The sequence below is a fragment of the Mesocricetus auratus genome, unplaced genomic scaffold, assembly GCF_017639785.1.
Source record: "Mesocricetus auratus isolate SY011 unplaced genomic scaffold, BCM_Maur_2.0 Super-Scaffold_100691, whole genome shotgun sequence".
In the NCBI taxonomy this organism is placed as follows: domain Eukaryota; kingdom Metazoa; phylum Chordata; class Mammalia; order Rodentia; family Cricetidae; genus Mesocricetus; species Mesocricetus auratus.
Genome location: NW_024429267.1, coordinates 40,921,758 through 40,931,353, shown reverse-complemented (window position 1 = coordinate 40,931,353; position 9,596 = coordinate 40,921,758). Strand labels below are relative to the sequence as shown.

The 9,596-nt window shown below is 49.2% G+C and overlaps 1 long non-coding RNA gene across 1 annotated transcript; it reads right to left on the bottom strand.

Moving 5' to 3' along the window:
* Positions 1-1,626: 1,626 nt before the first annotated feature.
* LOC121137523 lies at positions 1,627-8,765 on the bottom strand. Its single transcript, XR_005874793.1, has 2 exons — positions 8,634-8,765; positions 1,627-2,024 (listed from the first exon to the last, which is right to left on the bottom strand). It is a non-coding gene; the product is annotated as an uncharacterized LOC121137523 (long non-coding RNA).
* Between the last annotated feature and the right edge of the window lie 831 nt (positions 8,766-9,596).

The window sequence follows — 9,596 nt, the reverse complement described above, 5'->3', positions numbered from 1 at the left end:
AAGAAGCAGAGGTGCAAACTGACCGCTCAGAAAATAGTGAAGATGTAGGCCTCTTGAGGTTTAGTGGGTATGTTTAATGGGTCCTGCTTCTCAGAGGGAACTCGAGGAAAGCATTCCCTTCTGAGGGGCAAACTCACTCCTGGGAGCAAGGCTAAACAGCTGGCTGCAGCAGCTGTGAGGGGCATTGGGGTGGGGCTGTATCAGGCCTCCTCTGGATCGGGAAAGCTGTTGAGAAGACACAGGGGCCTTGGATGTGGCCGCCTGGGGGAATGACAGACCTCCCCATGACTCTCGGCCTGCTTTAGGATCAGGACCACATCCATCGCAGGAGATGAAGCATGACCCCTCTCACATGTGCTCACTTCCTTCTCTAGCTCCGCATCTCTGCTCCATTTCTTTCCACTTACGCTGTTGGACGCAATGCACGCTGTACTTCAGTTATTTTTCCCACGCACAGTTTTTGCTCACACTAGAATGCAAGGCCAAGATTCCCAGAGGTTATAAAATTACCCGGCACGCAGTAGACTCCAGGTATCCGTTGTGTGGAAGAGAGCGTTGATAACACAGCTGAAACCTGGTCTCAAACTGGCAGGCTCTCATCACTCAGCTTGACTGGCTCAGGAGAACAGTGGAATGGACGTGTTCCCCTGTCCACAGCCAAGGTCGCTGTGTGTGTTTGTGTTGCGGGTGGGTGTGACTTGCAAAGCCAAGCTTTCTCTTCCTGGGTGCCAGGAAAAACCGCAGGTGTCAGAGTCCAGCAGCAAACTTCCCACATCTCCGAATAAGAGCACTGGGTCAGATTGCCTGTCCCATCCCCGCATTCCCTTAGGCTCTCCATCTCCTCCATGCCCCTCCGCCAGCCTCGTGGGCACCGTGGCCACCTCCATATGAGACTCTTGAAGGAATGGTGGGTAGAGCTGGTGTTTTTCCTTCTAACACCCACTCCCAGCTCTACCACACACTAAGGAAAGTGGAATATGCTTCACTTTGCTCGGTAAGGGGGCCATGCTCCCTCTTTCCTATTTTCATGTGGTGACCAGAACCCCTTGGATTTCCTGGAATTTATATGAAGAATTCCAGCTATTCCAACTGTAATTTTCATACTCAAAGCTCCTTCCAACAGACTTGGCCATCTGGGAGGCAGCCTCTGGGATGGAGAAAGCTTGTGCTCCTGAGCTTTGGTGGCCTGGTAAAGTCCTGACTCCCCCTTTGAACTCTTGGCCAGAGTTCAGAGTTTGATTCTACCCCCTCCTCCACACATATATAAAAAGCCGAGTGTGGTGATATGTATTTGTAACCTCAACACTGAAGTAAGATCCAGATCTCAGTGAGAGATCCTGTCTCATAAAATAGGTGGTTGGCTCCTGAGGAACATGTGTGTATGTGTGTGTATGCATGTATATGCCCTCACATATTCACACACATGCTCATTCACATGCACACACATGCATAGACACACATACACAACACACATACACATGCATGCACACACTGGAATACACACATGCACCTTACCCTACTAATTTCAGATGTATTCTGCTTCAAGTGACAACAAATTTGACAGTGGTTCCTTAAACAAATTGGTGCCTAATTCACTGATTTAGAAAAAAGAATGGCAGTCACTGGTGGTTTTAGTTTATTTAATTAACAATGTGCCCATAATTCCAAAATGCTTCTCTCTTTCTGGTCCTCTAGGTTTAGTCAGATGGCTTTCACTTTTCAGCTTGCTTTTTCCGCAGTTATAAGTTGGCTGCTAATTGTTCCAGACAATGCACCACTTCAAGGCAGGAAGTCAGATGTGAATGGAGCATAAGTTTTCTTAGAATACCCCTCCACTCTCCACAGACTACTGCTTGTTCACATTGTCCAGAACAGGCTGACATAGCCACACCTAGCTGCAAGAGAGTCTGTTTCATCAACTAGGGCTGGACATAGTCTCATTCTTCATAAAACCAGGGCCCTGTTAGCAAAGCTGAAGAATGGGTGTCATGGCAGACACTGTCATCCACATTTAGTTCTCTTACCTGAAAAGAGAAAGAACGCTAAGATTGTTGTGAGGATCATATGGTGTGAGGTATAGATAGTACCCAAGACTGTGCTTGGCCCAGTTAAGTGCTAGACAGAAGCAATACATTGTTTTCCCTCCAATCAATGTCTTCCTTGACAGGGTCCAAGGAAATGTCTTCATTGTCCATAAGTCTGTGCAGTGCACAGTAGAATTAGTTCTCTCTCCCTTGGCATTGAGTCTTCCCCACTCTCCCTTGTCCTCCCCTGACCATAAGATAGCTCTCAGTTGATACTGGAGAGCATGCCTTGTGTTCTAGAAGCATTTCTGTAATAGAGAACAAGGCCACAAGTAACAAGCAAATAAACAGGAACAGAGACAATTAAAGTCAGTGAGCAGCACCATGCAGGAAGTGAATGGGTTGAAGGGCTGCAACACCTAGCAGAAGGAAGTCTCTTTGGTAGGGTGGCCCGGGGGGTCTTGATGAAGTGACTCTTCAGGAACTGAGTTTTATAGGAGGATCTGGAGGCTCCTAGAGGAGGCAAGCAGCAGCAGCAGCAGCAGCAGAGGCTAGCGGACTGAAGAGTGCAGGCTTCCCCAGAGGGGTTAGGCCTTGCAGAGTTTCCTGAACTGGGCAGGAAGGTATGAGATCCTTCTTCGAGGTGCCAGAAGAGGCAGGGGCTCCAGAGGCCGAGGCTGGGAGCCTGGATTTTGGTTTAAGTGAAGTGTGGAGCCATTGATTGATTTAAAAAGGAGGAGGAGGAGGAAAGGAAGAAAAGGTTGATTTATTTCTGAGACAGAGTTTCACTACACAGCCCTAGGCTGGTCTGGGATTCACCCTGTAGACCAGGCTGGCTTCAAATTCATAGAGATCTGCCTACCTCTGTCTTGAAGTGCTGGGATTAAATGCCAGACTTGAGTGTGTGTGACTCTGTGTGTGTTTGCTTGTTTGCATGCATGCATGAGAGAGAGAGAGAGAGAGAGAGAGAGAGAGAGAGAGAGAGAGAGAGAGAGAGAGAGAGAGGCCACATGCATACAGGTGCCCATGGAAACCAGAAACGGGTGAGTTCCTTGGAGCTGGAGTTATATTGTTTGTGAGCAGCACATGTGGGTGCTGGGAACCAACCTAGGTCCCCTGGAAGAGCAGTCTATGCTTTTAACTGGTGAGCCGTTTCTCAAGGCCCCCAACACTGATTTTTACCAAAGGAATGATATGATCAGGTTTAAATTTTAAATGATCACTCCAATTGTTCATTTAGTCATCCAACTTCTGTTTGCTGGGCATTAGGCACTGTACTAAGGCACTAGGGATAGATACACAGTGGTGTACAAATCAGGAAAGTCTGCCAGCATGGGTGACTAGGCAACCCTGTTTTCCAGTAATTGCCTTGCTGAGATCACCCTGTAAGGATGGTTGTTATTCATGGGGCATTGTCCCCAAAAAGGCAGAAAACAAGCAAAACAAACTGAAAATAATTTCATGTCTGGTGGTTAGAAGAAAGGGGAGATGGAGGTTTGGGTTAGGTGAAGTTTTGGTTGAGGCATCTGTGGAAAGTTCTGATTGGGTGAGTAAAGGCTCTGGCTTTGCACTTGTTTGGGAAAGTGCTCTCCAGGAAGCAGGCAGAGTTCATGCAAAGCCAAGATGCTAGCCCCGGATTCGCAGAGTGAGCACAGTTCTCACCACACAGGGAGTAAGAGGGAGTTTATTCTGAGCCCAGTGCCAGTGAGTGGCCCTTTGAAGTGGCCATCTTTAACACAGGTGTAGCTTTTTCCAGGGAACTGCCATTCACACGGAACAGAATCTCAGGGTCAAGCAGCCGAGAATGAGGGAGAAGAGCCAAGGCAGGCAGTGTAGATTCTTAGAGAATGATACAGGAGCCTGAGTTTTCTCTGAAACGAGGCTCACGGAGGGCTTGCATAATCTGACCTTTAGCCCATGAGTGTCTGATTATGATGAGACATGGAATGCAGTAGGGGTATGAGTGCAGTTGGTGGTTTTTTGTTTGTTTTTTTTAACTCTTTACTCTTTTGGGGGGCCTGTTACCCAGCTCCCAAACAAACCACACACACAGAGTTTTATTCTTTTTTATGAATGCTGGGCCTTAGCTTGGCTTGTTTCTTTCCAGCTTTTCTTAACTTTAAAGTATCCCATCTACAGTTTGCCTCTGGCCTTTTTCCATTTCTCACATCTGTTTATCTTACTTTCACTCTCTCCTTGGCTGGGTTGCTGGCCCCTGATGTCCTCTCCTTGTTTTATCATCCCCCTACCCATTTCTCCTCCTATTTATTCTCTCTGCCTGTCAACCCTGCCTATCCTTTCTCCTATCTTGCTATTGGCCATTCAGCTGTTTATTAGACCACCAGGTGTTTTAAACAGGCAAGGAATCACAGCTTCACAGAGTTAAACAAATGTCCCACAGCATAAACAAAAGTAACACACCTTAAAATAATATTCTACAACACATGAGTATGAAAACACAGCAGTTGTCCAGGGGAGAGTTCCTTGGGGCTCAGTACGGGGAGAACCTCCAGGGCTTCTCCCTGGAGAGGTGTCTGAGATATACAAGTGGAGATACTGGGGGAGTGGGAATTGTAGGATATTGGGGGTATTTGGAGCTCAGACTGGAATGTTAAGCTAGGAATACATGTGTTAGTCAGCCTGCCATTACTGAAACAAAGAATCTGAACTAATGAATGTATAAAGATTAAAGGTTGACTTTGGCTCATGGTTTTGGAGGGTCCAGGCCATGGTTGGGCAGATCCATTGCTTTCAGGCTTTGATGAGGTGGGAGTGTATGCTGGAGTGAAACTGCTCACTACATCTCCTAGAAGCAGAAAGAGGGCAGGAGGAGTGTCCCACAGTGCCCTTCAAAGGCACACCTCCAAAGACCTAAGCACCTCTCACTAGGCCCCTTCTCCAAAGGGTTCCATCACCGCCCAATAGCACCACTCTGGGGACCAAGCCTTTAACACAAGAGCCTTTGTGGGATATTCAAGATGCAAAGCATCCAGGGCTAGGACTGTAGCTCAGCTGGTGGAGAGCTTGCCTAGCATTCAGGAAGTTCAATTCCCCAGCACTGCAGAAACCAAGTGTGCTGACTCAGGCTTGTAATAGCGGCATTCCAAGATGGAATTAGGAGGATCAGAAGCTTAAGGGCATCCAAGGCTACACAGTGGGTTTGCAGTCAGTTTGAGCTATGTAAGACCCTCTCTAATTATAAATAAATAAGTAACAAATAGACCCAAACTCCATCAGTGGCATTTAGAATCCAGGGATGGGTGTTATCCTATCAGAAGAAAATGTAGAGGAGACAGAAACACTGGTTCTTCGCTTCCTGGCGGGGTTTACCTTTGTCATTGCTTCATGGCAGGTGGAATGAACAACGCCCCATCAACTTTGAATTGGGCTATGTGGAGGTCACCTTTCACCATGTGACAAATACAATAAACAATCTAAAATATGGGAAAATGTGTTTTGGCTCATGGTTTCAGAGGATTTGTTCAGTTGGCAGGCTCTGTTGCTTTGGGCCAGAGGTGAAGCAAACATTCTACTAGCTAGACCAGGAAGCAGAGAGCCAGAGCCAGAGACAAACCCCACCCCATAAACCCCCTGTGACCCACTTCATTGAACTAGGCCCCGCCCCTTAGCAGCACGGTCAAGTTCTAAACCTCCCAGAGGAATTATCCATTGCCTAAGTCCAAGTCCTCAGGATCCAATAGGTTCTCCAAAGCTCAGCACCTCTCAGTCAAGCCTTTCACACACCACTCTTTGGGGGACATTTCAGATGTAAACCTAAATGCTGGCCATATGCTACCCTGCACAGCTAATGCTGGGAGATTCCGTGCCTGTGTGGGTTAGCAGCTCATGCCTCCGCTAGAAGAACACTCTCAGGGGAGCTGGGCTCTTCTTCCTGAATAAGATCCAGGGGCCAGACGTGCCCCAGCTGTCCTACAAATTCCCAGCCTCAAGCAGTGGCAGCTGGCTTGCCCTGAGGACAATAAAGAAGCCTTTAGCCAGGTGCAGTGCACAAGCCTGTAATCCCTGCTTTTGGGAAGCTGAAGCAGGAGGAATTCAAGGCCAGCTGCGGCTAAATGGTGAGTCTGTCTCAAAAGCAAAACACAATAAAAATGGAAGGGAGAAAGGAAGAAAAGAAAAACAAGCATCTTCTTTTTCCCCCATGCAGGGCCATTCGCCCTCTCTCCTCAGATCTCACTACACAAGGTGGGGAATTTGGACATGTCCATAGCAGTGGTAACCCAGGAATGCTCCATGCTTGCCAGGCATTCTCATTCGGTTCTAATCCCTCCTGCAGTAAGTGTTTCCATGGAGGAAGCCCAGGTTTAGAAAGTGAGTCTGACTTGGAAGGGTTGTCCTTCCTGGGGCCAAGCAGGGAAGGAGAGCAAACACAGCCATCTGGAAACCCATGGGAGGGAGACTTGTTTTTCACTGGGTGCTTTGTGTTCCTGTTGAGTTCCACACCAGGTGTACCCGTTATCGGCACACATGTGGGACGAATGCACACATGTGGGGCACATGCACACCACATGTGGGACGCATGCACACACGGGCACACAGCCTGGGAAGGTGATGTGGGTGGCATCCTTGTAGAGAGAATCCATCTTTGAGGGGCATTCAGTTCTGTGGTAGAGGGAAGTCACTCGGCATCTGCATTTTCAGTATTTCCCTCCAATTCGATTTCATGCCCTCCCCCAGGACTCCTTTGGAGGGAGAATTATAGATGGGAATTCTAGAAGAGGATTTAAGGTCAAAAAAGGCCAAAACCCCCAAAACAAACAAGCAAAAAACTAAAAGCAAAAGTTCCCTATCTTTAAATATTTATCTATTTATTTTCTGTGTATGACTGCTCTATCGACTTTATGCAAGAACAACCAGACCCTGATTGCCTGGAGTCTGGGTCTGATAACTCCTTAAAATAGAGGCTGCCACAGCGTGACCTGGGGCACCTCACCCCAAAACCTGCCTCAGTAGGACAAAGCTAAACAAAGAAACCCTGTCTGGAAAAAAACCAACCAACCAAACCAAACAAGAACAAAATACATGTCCCCTCATTTTTTTTTTTTTTTTTTTGTTTCTCAATGTAACCTTGGCTGTCCTGGAACTTGCTCTGCAGATCAGGCTGGCCTCGAACTCACAAAGATACATCTGCTTCTGCCTCCTGAGTGCTGGGCCCCACACAATGGCTTTCTCAATAAAACTGATAAAACCGGGAGACTTAAAACCTTTTATACAAGGGTCTGAGTCCCTGTCCTGGTATGACTCCCTCTGAGAATTCGCCAGCTGTGTTTCTCTCTCCCACAGCGTGTATATACTCTATTAAAACTCTTACATGCATTCTGACCTGTTTTACCCCCAAACTTTGGGCTGAGTCTTCCAGCGTCCGAGCATAACAGAGTCTGCTCCAGAGAAGACAGTCGGAGCCATGCATGTGGGCCTCCTGGGGGTCTGGGCGTTCTGGGGTGCATACTCCCCTTTCTCAGTGCAGAATAAAGAGACCCACAGGTAGAGAGTGGTGACTTCCACTGAGATGCCTGAGAGGAGACACCAGCTTCAAAGGCTCCCCAAAGCCTGAAGTTCTCTCTGTGGGAAGTGCTGACTAATAGTGACCAAATTGAGCATGGGCCTCATTGGTCTTTCGGGCACAGTAGAGATGAAGTTCAGGTCTGACCACACTATCGCCTGTCTTTTGGTCTTTCGGTTTCCCATCTAGGGAAGAAGTTGATGGGAGTGGAGAGAGTGTGTTTCTGTAAGGTCCCTATGCCGGGATGGGGAGGTGCAGAGGAGTGAGCACAGAGGTTTGGAAAGGTGAGCTCACTATGACCTCAGTGTCTGCAACTTTGGTTTGTTCGCGATTGTTTTCCTTCTGGTTGGGATATAGGGAAGTGTTTGAAAATTCCTCTAACAGTAATGCAGGATGGGAGATGGTAAACAAATATGGGTGAAATACGGCGACCGGAGCAGTAGGCGGGCTAGTGAGACTAGAAAGGGCTGCACCTGCGCTGGTAGAAAAGACTAGCTCTTCTTTCAACTCGGCATCCCCCAGAGACTAGGACAATTGGAGTAAACCGGAGGGTCAGACTCGCAAGCAGACAAAACGAACATCTGCATTTGAAATGGGTTCCCACCCAGGGATCTACTGAGAGGCTTGCTGCGAGATCTGCCTGCTGAGAAGCTCCTCCAGGAGAGAAACGCATCCTAAAAAGCCCAGGCAGGCCCCCGGGCCCACGGCCCCAAGGTCCAGGAGAGGCCCCCAAAGAAAACCCTTGCAAAAGCCAGTAGACGGGAGAGCAGGACCCCCACCCCTCACCCTAGACTTTTCTATTTTGTTCAAGGTCACCTCTAAATGGGACTGGAATAAACCCTCCTTGTTTGCTTCTCTCTGGGCCTAAGCCCCGGGTCCCCTTGGGTGTCGTCCAGGATGCCAGGCGTGGCTGCTAACAATGGCGTCCAGACGACAGATGGCGGGCGAGCGGGCGGGGCCGCGGGGCAGGTGCGCGGGGAGCGGCGTAGCGCCGGACGCCGGGCTGCCAGGGTGAAAAGATCCGCAGCCCGCGGGGGGCCTCTGTGCCCGGGAACAATGAGATAATTCTCCACCGCGACCGAACTCACCCTCCGGGTGGGGTGGGGGAGCCTCGGCCACGCGCCAGCGGGTGAGAGCCGGTTTCTGTGCAGCGCTGATCCCCCGCAGCGCCTTTCACGCCTCGCCCCCCCCTTCCGCCCCGGGAGCTCCAGGCTCCTGCACACATTCGTGCACACGCTCAGCACACTCCGGGGTGGGGGTGGGGGGCTAAGGGGATGGGCGGGGGAGATGGCAGTGACTAAACAGACTTCTGCAGAAGGCTGTGTTTTGTTTTTATGGTGCTGAGGACCGTACACCCCCCCCCCCACCAGACCTCGCTTCCTAGGAGCTCCAGCAAGCATTTGGGTTTGAATGAAGAGTTCAGCATCTTAAGTCACTAGAGCCTCGGTGTCAGCAGGGCACACTCAGAGAATGCTGAAACCACGTGGGGAGGATTACGGCTCTGCCATTTGGAGGGGATGGGAAGGATGTGTGCTAGGTTGGTGAGCTCCAGTGCCAACCATTTTATTAAACTCAATCCCTCCGCTCTTTGCTTTATTTTAAATCCCAAACTGACATAATAAACAGTCAGAGGCAGTGTCCTCGGACCATCCCCTGAGACTGGAACTTTCACGGAGTTAGGAAGGCATTTTTATGAGCCAATTGTCCCCAATAGAGTCCGTTGGAGTTATTGAGCCACGAGTCAGGCCCGTTGGGCATTCAGGCAGGACCAACCTAGGAGGGCAGGATGCCGTTGTCGGGGAAAACCTAAAAGCAGTTCCTAGGGCTGCTGCTTTGAAGCAGGAGAGTGCTGGCTGAGTCTTTAGGAAGTGCCACAGTGAGTACCTCTCCCAAAGGTGAGAATCAAAAACTTACACAGCCAAAGCACACCATCATTTTTCTCCTTTTGTTAGCTTTTTGATGACCAGCATTTAGACCTGGGGCACAGGTTGTCACAACCAAGTTCCATAACATGGTTTCCTTTTCCTGTACATCCAAGTGAATTTCTGCCA